The sequence below is a fragment of the Styela clava genome, unplaced genomic scaffold, assembly GCF_964204865.1.
Source record: "Styela clava unplaced genomic scaffold, kaStyClav1.hap1.2 HAP1_SCAFFOLD_134, whole genome shotgun sequence".
Classification (NCBI taxonomy): domain Eukaryota; kingdom Metazoa; phylum Chordata; class Ascidiacea; order Stolidobranchia; family Styelidae; genus Styela; species Styela clava.
In genome coordinates, this window is record NW_027556739.1 from 16,349 (window position 1) to 34,175 (window position 17,827).

Here is a 17,827-nt window from a genome sequence, read left to right on the forward strand (position 1 = left end):
AGAAATAACTTCAACGGTCATATTACATGCCTCGTTAAAAGAACAATTATTCGAAAAAATCAATTCTTTTCAGGAAAACAATAACATTATAGCTAAAGAAAGAGCTGAGGCTGCTGGTGAAGTGGATAAAGCAGCCAAGATTAAAGCATATAACGATTTTGCTAGTCAAATTATAGCTACCAACACTGAAGGTGACTTAACAATTTTGAGCAATACGATTGATGGAGATACTGTTTTGGATGACTCAGATAAAACAAGATTAAAAGAAATTATTGCTGATAAAATATCAGATATACAACAAGCGTACGTTTCATCTTTGGTTTCAACATTGAATTATCAATTACAAGATTTTATAAACAAATATGAATCATCAGAAAATATTCAATCATTTAATACTGATGGTTATATAAGAAGCATTTTGCAATTAGACGTCGACGAAAATTACAACTCTTTTTCAGCGGATAAACTAGAAACATTGAAATTGGTTGCTACAGATATCGATGCTGACTTTTTAAGCGGTGATAAAACCACTGTTAATATTGATAACGCGATTACAACATTGTCTTCTTTCCAAGCAAATAACATATTATCATTAAAAACACAAACATTATTTGATTCTCACGTTGACGTTACCTTGGAACCTTATGATGCTGACACTAACCCAACAGGGTTGAAATTAGACGAAATCCCTACAGATCACCAAAAACAATTCCTATCTCAAGTATTCAACATCCCTGAAGAAACATGATCTAGTTTTAATGATCTATATGATAACAATAATATATTTATTAATAAAACTCCATTTACTCTTTATAAGTATTTCTCATTCGAAAAAGTTGAAAAATACCTATCCAACACCGATATTGCTACTATTTACGACACTTTAAAAGATTATGTCGCTCCTGATAAACGTCATTCAACAACTATTGATTTTCGAGGAGAGTACAATGGTAAAGATGGCGATACAAGATTACAAAATTTTATTGATGATACCCCTCAATTTAACTGAGAAGTAACAACTGACACATCTACAAATGTTGGTTTTAATACACCTCGTGCATATATATCAGCAATGTTTATGTCGACAGATCAATTTTGAATTACAATTCATAATTATAATTACAACAAAGGACATATTATTAGTACCGTAGGTGACGATCCACAAACATTTACTTTAGAACAAATAAAAGATATAATTTCCCCATCTCTTTTCGATTTATATAATACCAATAGAACTAAATTTTTTACAATAGTTAATGAAATTAACGGTAATATTACTAATTTAACTCTTCAAAAAGGAGACCCTTTGAATACTGCGTTAAAAGAAAAGTTATTACACCATAGAACAGAATTATTGAAAACAATAACTACTCTTCGTTTTCCAAACAAGTCGTCTTCTTCCGACCCCAATATTGAAACAACACCATCAAAAATACTACATGTTGGTTCAAGTGGTACATTTACTGTCCCTTATTTAAATTCAAATTACGATAGAACACCAGGGGATACTTTTGACTATACAACATCTTATTATGATGCTTTAAATAACGCGTCTGACTTTCATAGACTTTCGAATAACTGATCTGGTGGTAGCGGATCAAATGTTTACTACCATACGGGTTATTATATTTATTGATCTAACATATTAAAAAAAAGATGAGAAATTAAGTTACCTTATTCTTCAACTATACAACCCGAATGAAAGACATTGTCTTTTGAGCTTCGATACGATTTTGAGTGAACATATACCGTAGATACCTTAATATTTTTTACAGTAGGTATAAACTCCTTGGCTTCTTATTTTACAGATCCTTATCCTGAAACATTACGTATAAATGTAACAATTGATCTGCAAACTTTAAACGATGGTGAATCTAAAAGCTTCTGAATAAGTAATGTTGAATTAAATTCAGATGGTGCTTATCAATGAAAGAATTATAAGACTGTTTACCAGGAAAACGACACTTTCGGACAAGACATTTATTTTGTTTTAACTAAATCTTCAACAGGTCTATCTATGAGTTTTTCCAAATGATCATTACTTTATTGATTAGGAAAAAGAAGAAGCGACATAACTTCATCTATTTTACCTAACGAAATATCAATAAACAACATAAAATTAAAGGTGTAAAATGGCACGTTTCATAAATAGTAAACCAAATAGAACAGATTACAGATGAGCAAGAGCAATTAAAGGGTTAGGTGAAGTAGCTGAAGGGACTGCTCGTGTATTTCTAGGTATTACGGCCGCTGCACTTTTGACACCTAGTAATGAACGAGATAAGGAAAAAGATAAATTAACAAGAAAGGCATTTGATGATGCTCTTAGAGAAATTGGTGATATACCACCTAGTGATTTTCAATACAAATTAGATACATTAAATGAAATGACGTTGAATAACGTCTTAGCTAGTGATGGAATCGAAATGTTGAAAGGCCAAAACATTAAAGATATTATCAATGATTCCGATTTAACTCAACATTTACGAAATTTAAGAAGGGACGTACTAGAGTTGTTATTTGAAACAACACCAATCTTAGATGATATTCGAAATTTAACAAACAGTGAATTAATAGCTTTGTTACAAACACCCGAAATAGCAAGATTGATTTATCAAAAAGGATTCAAAAGCATAGCTGATTTTATTAGATATTTGGAAAGTGTTGCAGAGGACCCTACAAATCTTGGTAAAACAGCTAATGAAGAATTGGATTTATCAGGGGACAATACAAGTAAAGGTACTTCTAGCGAAAAAAAGACAAGTAAAGCAGAAAAAGAAAGCAAGGCAAGTGAACAAGAATCAAAACCTGATTCCGAGGCAGACGACAAAAAAAAGGATGCTTGCGATATTATTGCCGAAAAATATGCTGGTATTATAGACACTTCATCTGTGTCAACATGAGTGAAAAAACTCCACTACAACCCGGATTCCTTCATGTTAGCAACTTTTTTCGCTCCAAGAGCTCGTCCCGGAAAATGATACACATGACCCAATTTTTCGTGTGAGGCTTATTTAAGGTTGGTTCGGGTTCTAAAAAGTGGACAACCTTTCGTTGCTAGCTCAATTGGAGGAGTAGGGACCTTATTATGAAGAGGTCCACCTGACATAGCAATCATGCAAACACGTAATCAATGAAAAGGATTAGGACGCACAAAAGAATTCAAATCGTACAAGGCTGTAAGAAAATCAATTGGAAGAAACCATGCCATGAAAAAACGGCCAAGAAGAAAAACAAGAAAAATGTTAAAATTACGACGAGGAAGATATAGCGGAATATAATGGAAAATTCAGAAATTAAAAAAATAAAAGTACACACTGGAGCACCTTGTCGATGCTTCATGGATTACCTATATTATAAATATAAAATAGATATGATATATGTATTACGTTGATGACAAGAAAAGCAAATCAAAAAAGAATATAAAACATGATTAGGAATGGGTTTTTGTTCTGAAAGCCCAGAATGAACATACTTGCGTCAAAAATTAATGGTAACAGCATCACGATCAGATATGATTCGTCTTGAAAAATATTACGCAGATCTAAACGCAAAAGTTCAATCATCAAAACCAAAAATTGTTTTAGTAGGAGAGAACAAAAGTTCTATTGACATAAATGACACAAGAAACGACAAAGAAGAATAATCCAGACAACAATTTAACATTAAGTAATTTGAGAATTTCAGATACATATTCTTATTTATACGACTTGTTAGATCAAATAAAACACAACAAACCTTTTTCAATTGACGAAGTCAACTTAGCGGGAGGACGTCAAGCTGGAAAAACTTGAAATATTATTACTTTCTGTTTGTTGGCAAGCCTATACAACTTGGACAAAACATTTCACTTTTATTTCATTCGTAAAGTTTTGACTAATAAAAGAAACATGTTTGAACAAATCAATAAAGTAATGCCTAAATGATTCTCAAAAGCAATGGGTATTACAACCAACATAACATATAATTCGATGAAAGGTTATAATTTCGAATTAAACGTTTTAGGAATCACTGGACAAAAAACAGCATACCAAGCACAATTAGGTCTTCCCCGGACAAATGCGGACTATATTATAATCTTCTACGAAGAAGCTTACGAGTTTAATGCTCGTGATTTTGACCGTGTATTCAACGCTACCGGAGGATCGAAAAATTCAAAGATTTTGATTTTCAAAGCCAGCAACCCATGAAACCCAAGTTGTGCATATTTTCAAGACTTTCAAAATGTATTGCCGTGAAACGAAAAAGTAATGATGAGTAAAGGAGAGGATTATTATTTCGACAAGAAAAACAGAACTCTCTATCATTGAACATGCATTGTTAAAACGGTTCAGGACGATATTGTTTCGCCAAATCGTATTAAAAAGATGTACGAACGGGCTCATAAAAACAAACTCGAAGCACCAACCATATTATATGGAAAGCCAATGATTGCCGAAAACCAAACATTCGACACATCAAAAATTATCTATGTTGGAGGAGAAGGTGATGAACCATCTCTTATTCCTTACAATGATTTTTTGATACGTGTAGGAATCGACTTCGGACAAACTCGTAATCCAACAGCAGTTGTTTTCGGGATATCGAATTTTGAAGGATCTCGAATATTGGTACTCGACACCTTAACAATTGAACATCACGAAAGAGCAATTCACACGCCGGAATTGACAACTCGTATTTTAGGATTTATTGTATATAATATGAATCTTTTTGAACTAGACAAAAACGAAACTGTTTACGTTAATTGCGATACTAGTGATATGCGACTCGTGTGAGATCTCCAATCATTAGCTGATAAAAGAAATATTGATTATCTTTCTTTTTCGGGTGTTAAAAAAAATTCTAAAAGATTTAGAAGAAGCGAACGTCTTATGGCTTGAATGCTAGCTTTAGGAAATCGTTGCTTTTACATGTTTCGGAATGAAAACAACAAAAAATTAATTGCTTCTATGCAATCTATCGTTTTGAGACCTGATAAAAAAGGTTTTGTTGAAGACGAAAGTAGTGGTAGCGGTGACGACCAATACGACGCACTATGTTATGCGTTCTCTGACGAAATTGCCAGAAGAACATTAGGACAACCCACCGAGGAAGTTTCTAAAGAAATGATTAACGAAAAACCCGTGACTTCTTCTTAAAAATAAGAGAGAAAACAGGCCTCTAATTTTACCTTTCCATAGTAAAGTACGTTAGGTTGTCCTTTTTGGACCTATATTTTTAGGTCTTTTTTCGCATAAACGAATAAAACATAGGCTTCTGCAAGATCATCAGAAAAAAATTTAACTATTGTGCTTCTGGCGACTTGTTTGATTCGATATTCCACAGAATTTTTTTTCGTGTTCTTTTCGACTTCAAAACCTTTACCGTGTTCTTTAACGAAAAATTCTACAGACTTCTTTTTTTTGAATTCTCGTTTCAAAGCTTCGTTCAAAACTTCTTTACTCACTTTTGTCTCATTGTGATAAAATGATTTTAGTTCTCCGCGGATGTTCATTCGTGTTCTTTCGTATACAACTCCTTTTTTGAAACTAAGAGATTTAATAATCTTCAAATAACCATACATGTCGTCATAGAAAACCAAGTTAGTAGTACCGTTTATATCTCGAATTATTCGCGTATAATTCTCAAGAATGTCGTAGAAATTACCCTGATCATAATAGTATTTACCTTCTATTAAAGCGTAATAACCAGATTTCTTCCCAACATCTCATGCGATTAAATTGTTCATATTTCTTTATTTAAACTCAAATTAGATGTTTCTCCTGTGTTTTTATCGATGTAAACAATATATTTTTCGATTTCATTTACTTTTAACCCAGCTTTTTTCGGTAAAAAATTAGTTGAGAAAAGTCTTGCGTATGCTCATAATTGACATCCATATTTGAATCTTTCCAAATTGTTTGTTGATCTTTTACTTGTTTTTCAGTCTAATACGAAAAACTTACGTGTTTTTGTGTTGTAACCAATAACATCAACAGTTCCACAAAGATAAGCCTCTGGATCCATAAGTTTTTGTTCTATTAAACAAACTTTCATATACTTAGGTAGAATTGTACATTTATCGTTTTTTACCAATTCTTCCATGTGCTTATGGATTTCAATTCCTCTCTTTGATGCTTTTCGCAAAATCATATCCTTATATTCAGGATCCATTGTCATTGTCTTATCGTAATAATGTTGGGCATAACCAAATACTGAGGTTACGCCATTCATTGACTTTTTGTTATATGTATATTTGTGTTTTTTTTCATCGAATTCCAAATATTGACTTCGTTTTTGAAACCTTGAATCGTCCAAGTGTTTCAATAAATATTTTTTATAATTAATATGATGTTTCATTGTTATTTTGTTCCTCCCATGTTACATCTTGTTTGAAATAATCTATACATTTCGTATCTCCACAAAAGCATTTAATGATTGTTCTTTCTTTGAACACCATTAAAAAACCTTTGTATGTTCGTTTGACTGTATCATGATGGATCTTATTAAGGTGACATTTAGGTACAAACCCTATAATATTTTCCTGTGTCATGCAACGTCTAACGCTATATCCCTTATCTTTTAGCATTTGAACCAAGTTCTGTACCCTACCTTCTGTTTTAATCCCTTTTTCATAAACAGCACACTCTTCAAGCATATTCTCTACTTCTTTTGGTATGTCTATTGGTTTTACATTGTTGTTATTATAATAGTAATCATTCTTATCTATCATCATCATATAGCTATATGGCTTAACTTCAATGTCATATTTCGAAGCAATTTTTCATTTTAATTTTCATAATTTCTTGCTAGGATTTTTAAAAACCAATTTGTATTTCCCTTTTTCTTTTCCTCACTTAGAAGTTATTGACAATGTTTTATCTTTGTATTTTAACAACAAAGGATGTTTTTGTACAGTGTCATCGTCATCGAAAACAACGTATTCCTGTGCTGGTTTAATAGCTAATGAATTAAATTGTTGAAACCTTTGTATGTTGTTTCCAGAAGTGAAAGGGTTAACCATATCTACCAAACTAATTTTTTGTGTGTCTACGGCATATTCCTTTTTCCTATTGATAACAAAACGTTCGGAATTATTATTTTCACCAACATACGATAGTGTTCATTGTATTTTATCTAATTCGATTCCGAGCCTTTTGATTTTTTCAACCATATCCATATTGTCTTCAAATAACTTTTTTCGATAACTCTCTTCAAAAGCAAATCCAACGAATTCATGCGGTAATTCTTTCATTCGATCTTCCTCAAATAATTTCAATCACGACAATCTTTCTTCATATGGGTACAATGATAATTTTTTGTTATTAACCAACAACGCACTTTGTTTTGATGGTTTGTATATTCCTTTTGCCACTATCTTTTTCGTTTCCTTAATTTTATAGCAGTGGTTGTTCACATCTCGACTTAAAAATCAATCTAGTTCTGAAATAGTTACTTCGAAACCACTTTTATCCATTACTTTTTTAGGTACACCTGTCAAATCTTTTTTACTTTGAACGAAAACACCGTCCGTATTAATGTTGATTATTACAGCCTCGGGATCCTGCAATAAAATATTGCTTATTAACAATCAGATTAAAACTCGTCCTTGTCTGCAAATTCAGTTTTGCGTGGCAAATCCAGCCTCGTTGTTCAAAGAGTTCTTTTTGAAAAAATAGGGAAGAAAACCAAACGTCGAATTCAACAATAGTTTCATCGCTTCACGTTTGACCTTGTCCTCTTTTGTTCCGTATTTAAGAACTGTTGTTTGATGTTTTAATTCGCAATATCGGTTAAAACTAGCTTCAGTAAACAATTTAAACAATTTAGACTGCTGTCCAAGTACCAAAATGTTTGGGTAAAGACTTGTGAAATCCATCGAATAAATTTTACCTTCTGTTTCGCTAGCCTTAAAAAACTTTCTAAAAACGACATTGTGAACCCCTCCGTTGTAATTATTTCCGTTATTAAGACAATTCTTGTTGTGCGCTGGTAGGTTTATTGGGTTAAAATCATTTTCTTTAATGTGATTTCAAAACTCAGGATTGTCCTTGCTTATCCCGAAATTCATAATCGTATACGGATCGATCACAATTGTTTCTGGATTGAATTTAAACAAATATGGTAAAACGTATGTAATTTTTTTATTGAAAAGAGCTCAATCCAATTTACGAACAGCCAACAAACTTTGATTTGTCATCAATTGTTTAATGTTTAAATACGGGTGTCTGTCGTGGTTTTTGTATAATTTGTATGTAGCTTCCAAGTCATTTTTCAAATACGCAATACATTTTTCTTTGTTGTTTTTGTAATAATCTCATTCTTCGAATTGTCTCTTATCACCTTTTTCGCCCTTTCAAATATCTTCTCCAAATTCTTTGAAGTATTTATTTTTTAATGACGGTCCAATCGACTTATATAAATCAAATTGGTTATCCGCCAAATCGTAAATCTGTGGTCACTCATAAGCGTAAAGTCATGAATAAAAAGTATTATTTTTCTTGTAAAACTTCGCCACTTGTTTATAACCATTATTAATAATATAACCGTTGTATTCATTTAAGTTATTTCCGTTGTTGAAGTAGGTTATCATTAAAACGTCATATCGAAAGAAATTGAATCCAATTATTTTGTCACAATTTGGCATGTATTTTTTTATACCTGCATCGTGATTACTAAACTCTCGAATCGTAATTTCTTTCGTATCAACGTCCATTTCCCCCACAATAAAATACCATTCTTCAAAATTTTTGCCTTTGTATAATTCTGTATCGATAATTAATTTTTTCATTATTTTATGTTTCCTTCCTTATATTTTTTGCTAATTATAAATCATCACCCGTTAACCATTTTACCTGAAAATTCATTTTCTCTTTTTAATCTTACTTTTTCAACATCGTAAGTATCAAAATCAGTATTCTCAAGTAATTTGTTAAAACGAATTTTTCCTTCATTTTCTCATCTATTATCTTTACAAAAAGACTTGTATTCTTCGTATATTATTTTACCATTTTTTTCCAAGGTTATATCGATAACTTCTTCGAATAAATTGTCCAAAAATTGTTCTAATTTTGGTCTTGTTCTTTTTGCGTACAATTCTTTCATTTCTTTTGTTTGATATATTTTACATTTCGATTTCACAAAATAATAAAATGCGATTGTCATAATCTTTGTCAAACTTTTCTTGTTGTACATAATCGACTCTGGATCATGTCTTGCCTTGTATTTACCAAAATTGTTTTTTAGTTCTATAAAGCAAAAACGTCTTCGTAAAGCCTCTCGTCCATTGATTTCCGAATTGATATGGTATACTTCATTAGTCGAAAAAATATAATTTTGAGGAGGAATTACTTTTGAAAAGCTTGTTTTGTATTTTTCTTCGAAAGATTTAACGCAATTTTTGTCTGTAAAATCCTTCAACAATGCTATTCTGCTTTTATTTAATTTGTATTCCTCGTCGAATAAAACAGCAACTCGGTTAATTAGAGTTGTATATATCATTTTGTGTCCGGCATCTAGCATTTTGATTGATGCTTCATTTTGAATGCCGTCCTCGTTTGTTTTCTTTATTAATCGTAAAAACTCAGATTTACCATTGTTTCCTCCACCATTAATTACTACTATACTTCCCATTTTTGCTCTGTAGAGATTGACCTTAGCTAATATTGTGAATAATGTCTTTGTTAATTCTTCGTCTTTTTTAGCGAAATCCGCAACAAATTCGTATTCTTTATCATTGCGGAAATCAATTTCGTTATTTAAATATTTAGTAAAAAGTTCATAATCGAAAAAAGTCTCATTTGGTATAAATCATGGTTTTTTGTGTTCCTCTGTCATCTCCTCTTTATTTTTTAATATCATGTCAGGTAATTCTCATTCGGTAATTCCGTTGTCGGCAACTCGGTATAATCCTTTGTTGGCGAAAAAAAACCCTTTTCTGTTTTGAATGAATCCTGCCATTTTTTTTTGATATTCAAAACTGCTATCTCTGTCCGTACTAAAATATTGTGGAAAATCTTCTCGAACGTTTTTGATCAAGTTGATATGTCCAATACTTTTTTTTGTGAAAAACTCTAACAAATCAAAATCGTCTCATTTGATTCATTTTTCTTTATAAAATAAATAAAGTCCAATCGAATCAATGTGAAAAATAGGGAGCGTTGCCCTTATATACATACATATAAAGGCAACTTTTCCGTCTTTCAACCCACAATTGTTGAGAAAAAAACTTGGTGGTCAGTCTGGAACCAATAATCGATGTTCACTGTAGTTAAAATTACTATTATTGAATAGCTTTTTGACCACTTTTGTTTTTTCCGATTGTGTATTGGGGATGAGGTCTAGCTCGCGTCTCAACCCGAAGCGTCTCCTTTAACTTCAATTTTTTTTGAATTGATTTCGGGTTTGTCATATACGATTGAGTTGTAGCTATTTCGAGTTAATGGAGCAATTGCTTCATCACGTTCTTTTCATTCACCGAATTTATCAGCTAAAAAGACTAATGAGTTTTGGAATTTTGGTGCCATTGAAATTTTGTTTCATTTTCTCAAAGTTCCGTCTTCATTTAAGTAAGGTGTCTTTTTTTCCATATCTTGCATTAAGAAAGGTTGACGATAAGTTAATCCTCTAACTTTAAGATATACACCATTCATTTTGTCTTCTTTGATTAGTTTTACGGCAAAATCGAAAACATCTTTTTCATCGAAAAATTGTCTAATAATGCTAATAAAAATTTTGATGTATTTTTGCTTTTCGATTGAATATGCGATGATTTGTAGTCGAATATATGAATCACCATTCAATTTAGCGTTTTTACTATTTTGAATAATCCCATGTGTTGCTTTGATTACTGATCCGATTACCATTTGTGCTCTTTCGAATGCTCGTTTTTTTTCTCCCGCAGTGACAAATTCCACTCCACTTTCTTTTTTTGCAGGTTCATTAACTACCACATTATCTTTTACAGATTCTGGCGTAGTTGTTGTTGTGTTTTGCAATTTAAAATCAGGTGCGTATTGTACTTCAGTTTTTTTTGTTGCAGGGTTTGCAGTGTTTGTTGTTGTGTTTGTTGTTGTGTTGTTAGTTTCCATTTTTTTTCTCCTTATTGTTTTGGCACGTTTATTTTGGCCATAATGGTTTGTTTTGCTTCTGTGATTTTTGTATGTTTGTTGATAATTTTTTCCAACTTAGCTGGTGGGATGCCGAATTCTAGTTCGATATCTTTAACTACCTTAACATAATTAATTTTTCGCATAGAAACTGGTTGTTTCATCGTTACTGAAAAAGAGTTATCTTTTCCGATAATTTTAGTCACTTCGTTTTGTGACATGTAATTAATCATTGCTTCTTTGTGTAATTTAACTTTTTCTTTAATACACGCTTCTTCTTTTTTTGCTGTGATAAAACCGTCTAAAACGACCAAATCTTGAGCTGAAATTACTTCTAATACTTCTTTATTTTTCTTTAACATTAGTGTTTTATTTGTTTCCATTTTTTTTCTCCTTATTTTTTATTATTTGCTTTGTATTTTGCTTGTTCTGCTTTTTCTTTTTCTTCCATGTATTTTTTAGTGTGGTGTTCTACAACTGCTGATAATTTTGAATAATCAAAAGATGTTTGTAAAATATCTTCATGTAGTGCTCTAAATTTAATACTTGCTTCTTTGTCTTTTTTGTTTTTTTTGAATTCAGCTTTTAATTTTTTTCCAAGTGATTCAATTTTTGACATTAATTGTAATCTGTCATATTCAAATTGTGCTAAATCAATAGCATTTTCTTTTTGTGTTTTCATTGTTTTTTCTCCTATGTTTTTGTTATTTTTGGCCATTTTTTGGTCCTCCTTTATTTGTTCTAACTATAAAATAATATCCTAAAATAATTTGTGCGATGAATAGCAATAATATAATTATACCATGAAATGTAAAATCATGTGAAAAACAATATCCTATTCATGCCGTGTAAAGTGGTATTAAACCACTAACTGTAAATATAAAGCCTGATTGTACCAAGCTAAATGATTTCAAATCTTTTCACTTTCTTTCGATATTTAATCCCGAAAATAAAAATGAAATATTTGTTGCCAAGAAAGCAAACGCTCCCGTTGCAAATCCAAGCAAATAATATGTCTGTACATTTGTTTCTGGTCCTTCTACATATTTAAAAAGATCGACAAAAGCATTGTCTGTTTTGCTAAATGCCAAAGTACATATTACTATTGACATTGTAGTAAATAATAAGGCTAAATAATTGATGCCCAATACTATTTTCATAATTGTTTTTTTTATATCTAACATTTTTTTACCTCTTATTTATTATACACTCTAAGCAGAATAATTTGTATCTTTTTCGTCCAGTAAATGCCTCAGGTGTTTTGTCCTCAGAAGATTTTTTCCCACTGTCCTCTGTATGTTCGGCATCAAGTCCATTTTCGCATCGACATTTAATGTATGGTAAATCGAAACTATAGTGGTTTCTTGTTTCTAAATAAGCAATAATTCTAATCTCATCTTCAAAGATACAACTAAAACTATTTATCATAATATATGTGACTGAAACACCAAACGAAAGTAAATATTCAAAAATCAACAGTATATCGTCAAAATGATTACTAAAATAACCTAATTCTTCGAAAACAACCATTTTTATATTTTTAGATTTTATGTTGATCGTATCGTAAAATTGTGTTTTGAATACCTCATATAATGAACGATTATTCGGAAGTTTGTTTTCATCTACATATTTATTATATTCATAGTATGTTAATAACGATGTACTTAGTTTTACAACGTTGTATTTGCTGTAATCATCTGTTTCGCGCAATGATTCTTCAGGTACTACATACAACACTTCTTCTGGTTTCAAAAACGAATCTACTCATTTTTTAACAATTGTTGTTTTACCCGTTTGCATAGCACCATACACTCCAAACACAAGTCCTGTTTCAAATCGTGTCCCATTTTTTTCGAAATTAAATCATTGCCTATTATCATTTCGTTTTCATTTAATTATATTACTTTTTTTCATATTTCTCCTCAAAGCTCCTTATCTTGAATTGTTTTTCTATAAATTGTAATTTTTTCTATTTGTTGTTTAACGGCGTAACCACCTTTGGCGTTGAAAAAATCGAATGTTTTTCGAAACGCAGAACGTATTAGGTTAACGTACTTTTTATCAAGGCATTTTTCGTCGTAATTGTTTGTTGGTTTTCGAATTGTTGCTCGACGCATTATTTCAGTCGTAGGACAATCTAGAAAATGAATTTCATCAGGGAAATAATCATCTAAAATAGTTTCGTTATATAATCCTAATAATTCGTGTTCATTAATTGTTTTGTCTCCACCGAAAACTTGATAAGCATAAGTACTAAAAATGTATCGATCACAAATAACAACATCGTATTTTTTCAATTGTGGTTTGATATATTTCATAAATAATTCTCATCCGATTCCAATAAACAAAACTGCTTTAGTTCGTGAACTAATATCTAGTTTATCATTGAAAAAGATTTTATTCGCCATAATGCGTCCAAATTTTATACCTTTTGGTTCGCATGTCGTAAGTACTTTCAATCCTTCTTTTTCTAATTCTTTTTTTAATTTTTTAATATATGTTGTTTTACCAGAATAATCAATTCCTTCGACAACAATAAATTTTCCTTTTTTCATTTTTACATGTTCTCCTTTCGTATGACTATCGGTACTGCTTGTCCTTTCAGTTCAATAACGATGTGGTCCCCAACCTTGTATCCTTGTTTGTTTGTTGATAAATTCACTTTCTTAGCGAAAATTTCATTCAATTTAACAGGGTGGTTCAATCATGCTATGTAACTTATTTTACCAGTTTTTTTTCCAAATTGCGTAGTTATTTTTTTGATTGTTGCACACGCCGTCGGTCCCGGTAATTTGAACGCATACTTACGCTCGATAATAATACCATCAATAGGATAATCAATTTGTTTTTGTTGTTCGATGTAATCATTTAACTCATCAATTTTTATTGTTTTTTCAACATTTTTATAATTAATGAAATCAATTAAATTATGTCGTTCCACTTTTTGCTTCCTATTAAGAAGACCAACAACGTCTCTTCGTGTCCCATTTTCTTTTTTCATAACAAGTTCGCCCCAGCCGACTTCCAATATTCCTTCTATGGAAAAAGTTGTTATTTCTGATCAAGAACGGCAAACAATTAACTTGTTGGTAGAAGCATCATAAAATGCTCCCACCCCATCAAGTTTTGGACTCACTACTATTGTTTTAGCGTGAGGTGCCAATTTAAATAAAATGTCTTCTAAGTTTCAAAATTTTTTTAACGTTTTATTTATTTCCATCTTGCTTTTCTTGGATTTTGATAATATGAAAACTTACTAATTCCAAAATTGCTTCGTAAAACGAAAGTTTTTTGTTTATAGTTGGGTCTTCAATACATGGTTTTTCTCACTTACCTTCGATTAATTTTTTTTTTGCTTGATAATCGTACTCTACATAACTTTCAAATGTATCCATCAAAATATCTTCTGTCAGTAATTCCATTTCGATATTGTAAATCATAATTTCTTCCAATTTTCGATAAATCGAAGAGTCATATATTTCGTATACTCTATCTTGTCCTATCACAAATTTTCTTCTACTATTCGAAAAATATTTTTCGTACATCTCTTTATTTCAGCGTCTCATTATACTCGGTACCCCTCCTTATGACATATTTCAGTCAAATATTCCACATCAGCTTTTAGTTTTTCGTTTTTACTTTTAAGTTTTTTTATTTCTTCGTTTAATTTGAAAGAAGTCATTTCTTCTAGTTTACAACATTTGGCGGTTTCTATTATGGTTTTAACCATGTCTAATTTCTCTTGTGCTTCACTTAAAGAAACGTTAAATATTTTGGATAATATCTCAATGTTGCTTAATGGTCAATATGGAAGTTTTAACATTAATTCTGCTTTTTTTGAATCATTATGTTTACACATACAACAATATTTACTATTCATTATTTTTTGTGATATATCCTTTTTTAATTGCGTTTATTGCGCTTAATTTTTCATGCGCTTCTTTTAGCGAGATTTTGAAAATTTTAGCAATGGCTTCCGCGTCAGTACAAAAAGCAAAACGGTTTAGAGTATCATTAATTAGTTCTAAACCAATATATTTATGCTTGAAACATGGTGTAAAAAATAAGTATTCTGATTCGTCTATGCAGTGAATGGTACAAAAATCACATGAATAAATGTTGTTGAGTATATCTTTATTATTTGGTTCAAATATTTTATTCATTATTTTTTTGTTCCTCCTCTTAATTTTTTTCATAATTTAAATGCTGTGCTTGTTAAAACTAAACTTAAAACGATTAAAGCAACGCCTGCTAATCCAAGCCCAATACTACTATTTACTACTTTGTTTGCGTGATATCCGTGATCTTCAACAACTTTACCTAGTACTAATTCTTCATCATGTACTAATGCTTTGTTAAATGCTTCATTATATTCTGAAATTTTTTCATTATCTTCTTTTTTGATTTCAAGTAAAGCGTTTTCGAATGTTTTATTAGGTTCTAATAATGTTTTAATATCCTTGTTAAGATAATCTACATCATATTTTTCAAATAATTTTTTTTCGGATTCCATTTCCCTTAGTTGTGTAAAAGATGATCGTCATTTTTTAGTTGCTAAAAATAGTGGTTTGTAAATTGTTCCAATCTCAGCTTGGGTTTTAGCAACAGGTCTTAAGGCATTATAGCTTTTTTTCGCCTCATAACGAAGTATATTGTTGTTATATATTATTTTTTTTTGAAGTTCAATTTTTTTATCTAAATCATTAATGAAAAGTTGAGTGTTTAATTTACAACCCTGATTGGTAGATTCTGCTACTAATTTATCAAATGTCATTTCTTTTTTGTCAGCAATTTTATATTTGTATATTCATATATATTCATATTTTTCATTTGGTTCACCATCTATTTTTCCTAACAATTCAATCTTAGAAATTATATTACTAATTTCGATTGCTCCATATGTAGTAATTGAATCTGTTTTTTGATCTTCAATAGCTGTATTTCGTGTAGCTATTAATTCTTCGTATTTAGTAGTAAATGCTGTTTTTTGAGCTTCAATATCTGCGTCTCGTTTGTCTGCTAATTCTTTATATAATTTTTTCTTTGCGGGTACGCTTTTACTTAATGTGATACTATGTAACACAATTCCAGTGATAGCAACAATTAAACTTAATGCGCCAACGCCTAAGACAATACTGTCCAACCTATTTTTTTGTAAGAAGCTTAAAACTTCTTTAACTTGTTTATTTTTTGTCATTATTTTTGACCTCCTTGTTTTAATTCTTTAAAATTGTCAATACAATATTCCAATGCTTTTGTTAATGCTTGAAATCATACTAATTTTTTTTCTTGTTCTGTTAAAGAAAAAATATCATTTCATATTACGTTGTGTCTAAAGTTGTTATCATATTGGCACATATCTTGTTTCTTATATCTTAATTTATCAATTAAACTTTGTAGGTTAATTAAATCTTTTTTTATTAAGTCTGAAAACCCTTTAACATAATTTTTGTAAGTTTCATTGTTTTCGATTGTGATTTTTAATTCGCCTTTTATTTCATTATAATTACGAATACAATAATCAATAGCTTCTTGTTCTTCTTTTAATATCGATAATTTTTTTATCAATGAAGGTATGTTTTTTCCTTTATGTATAATTTCATCGTCCAAAATAGATTTTGGAAAGCTTTTTATTGTATTTAATTTTTTTTCACTTAATTCTTTTATAGTATCAATATTAATTAAATTTCTTTGTATTAAATCTGAAACTTTTTTAAAGTAAATATCATATGTTTCTTTATTTGTCATTATTCTTGACCTCCTATTTTATTTAGTTCCTTTATATAATATTTTATCATGCTATTTATACTTTTGTACACTTTTTTTCGACGTGCCTGTTGTTTTTTTGTAATGTCTTTAGGGATCGAATTAATATCCAAATGTGCTGTCATAAGTCGTTGTACATCAACTTTTTTCGATTTGAGATCGGCTCGCAATTTTGATTCGCAACGTGACACTTCATCGTCAACAGCAAACATTCGTTTAATTTTATCTATTCTATTTTCCATATTTTTTTTCCTCCTTTCCTTATATGGTACCCACGGGAGGATTCAAACCTCCAACCTAAGGCTTAGAACACCCTTACTCTAATCAATTGAGCTACGTGGGTAAAAATGGTCGGAAAGAGAGGACTTGAACCTATGATCTCTCGGACCCAAACCGAGTGCTTTAGCCAACTAAGCTACTTTCCGATGGTAGAGCCATTGGGGATCGAACCCAAGACCTCACGCTTATAAAGCGAGCGCTATAACCACTAAGCTATGGCTCTATATGGAGCAGATGAGAGGAATCGAACCTCCATAGTCAGATTGGAAATCTGAAGTTCTACCGTTAAACTACATCTGCTAATGGTGCTGGTTACAGGCCTCGAACCTGTACTCGTCCGTTTACAAGACGGGTGCTTTGCCACATTAAGCTAAACCAGCAAATGGTGGAGGAGGAGAGATTCGAACTCCCGTATCTAAAAAGAATCTGATTTACAGTCAGACGCGTTTAACCACTTCGCTACTCCTCCGTGGCGGACCTGACGAGAATCGAACTCGCTATCTCCTCTTAGACAGAGAGGCATGTCATCCATTACACCACAGATCCAAATGGTGGAGATGGCGGGATTTGCACCCACTTCTTGACGCAATTTGATCATGATTGTTTAATTTCGCTTTATATGATCATTCAAACGAAACTTAGTTGCTATTTACGAAATTGTCCCGCAACTGACAATTAAGGGGTTTTTTTGTTAT

At 31.0% G+C, this 17,827-nt stretch overlaps 2 non-coding genes across 2 annotated transcripts; both read right to left on the reverse strand.

Annotated features, from left to right (window-relative positions):
• Positions 1-17,282: 17,282 nt before the first annotated feature.
• Positions 17,283-17,355, reverse strand: Trnai-uau (transfer RNA isoleucine (anticodon UAU)). Its single transcript has one exon. It is a non-coding gene; the product is annotated as a tRNA-Ile (tRNA).
• A 163-nt stretch (positions 17,356-17,518) lies between these two features.
• Trnay-gua (transfer RNA tyrosine (anticodon GUA)) lies at positions 17,519-17,601 on the reverse strand. The gene has a single exon. It is a non-coding gene; the product is annotated as a tRNA-Tyr (tRNA).
• Between the last annotated feature and the right edge of the window lie 226 nt (positions 17,602-17,827).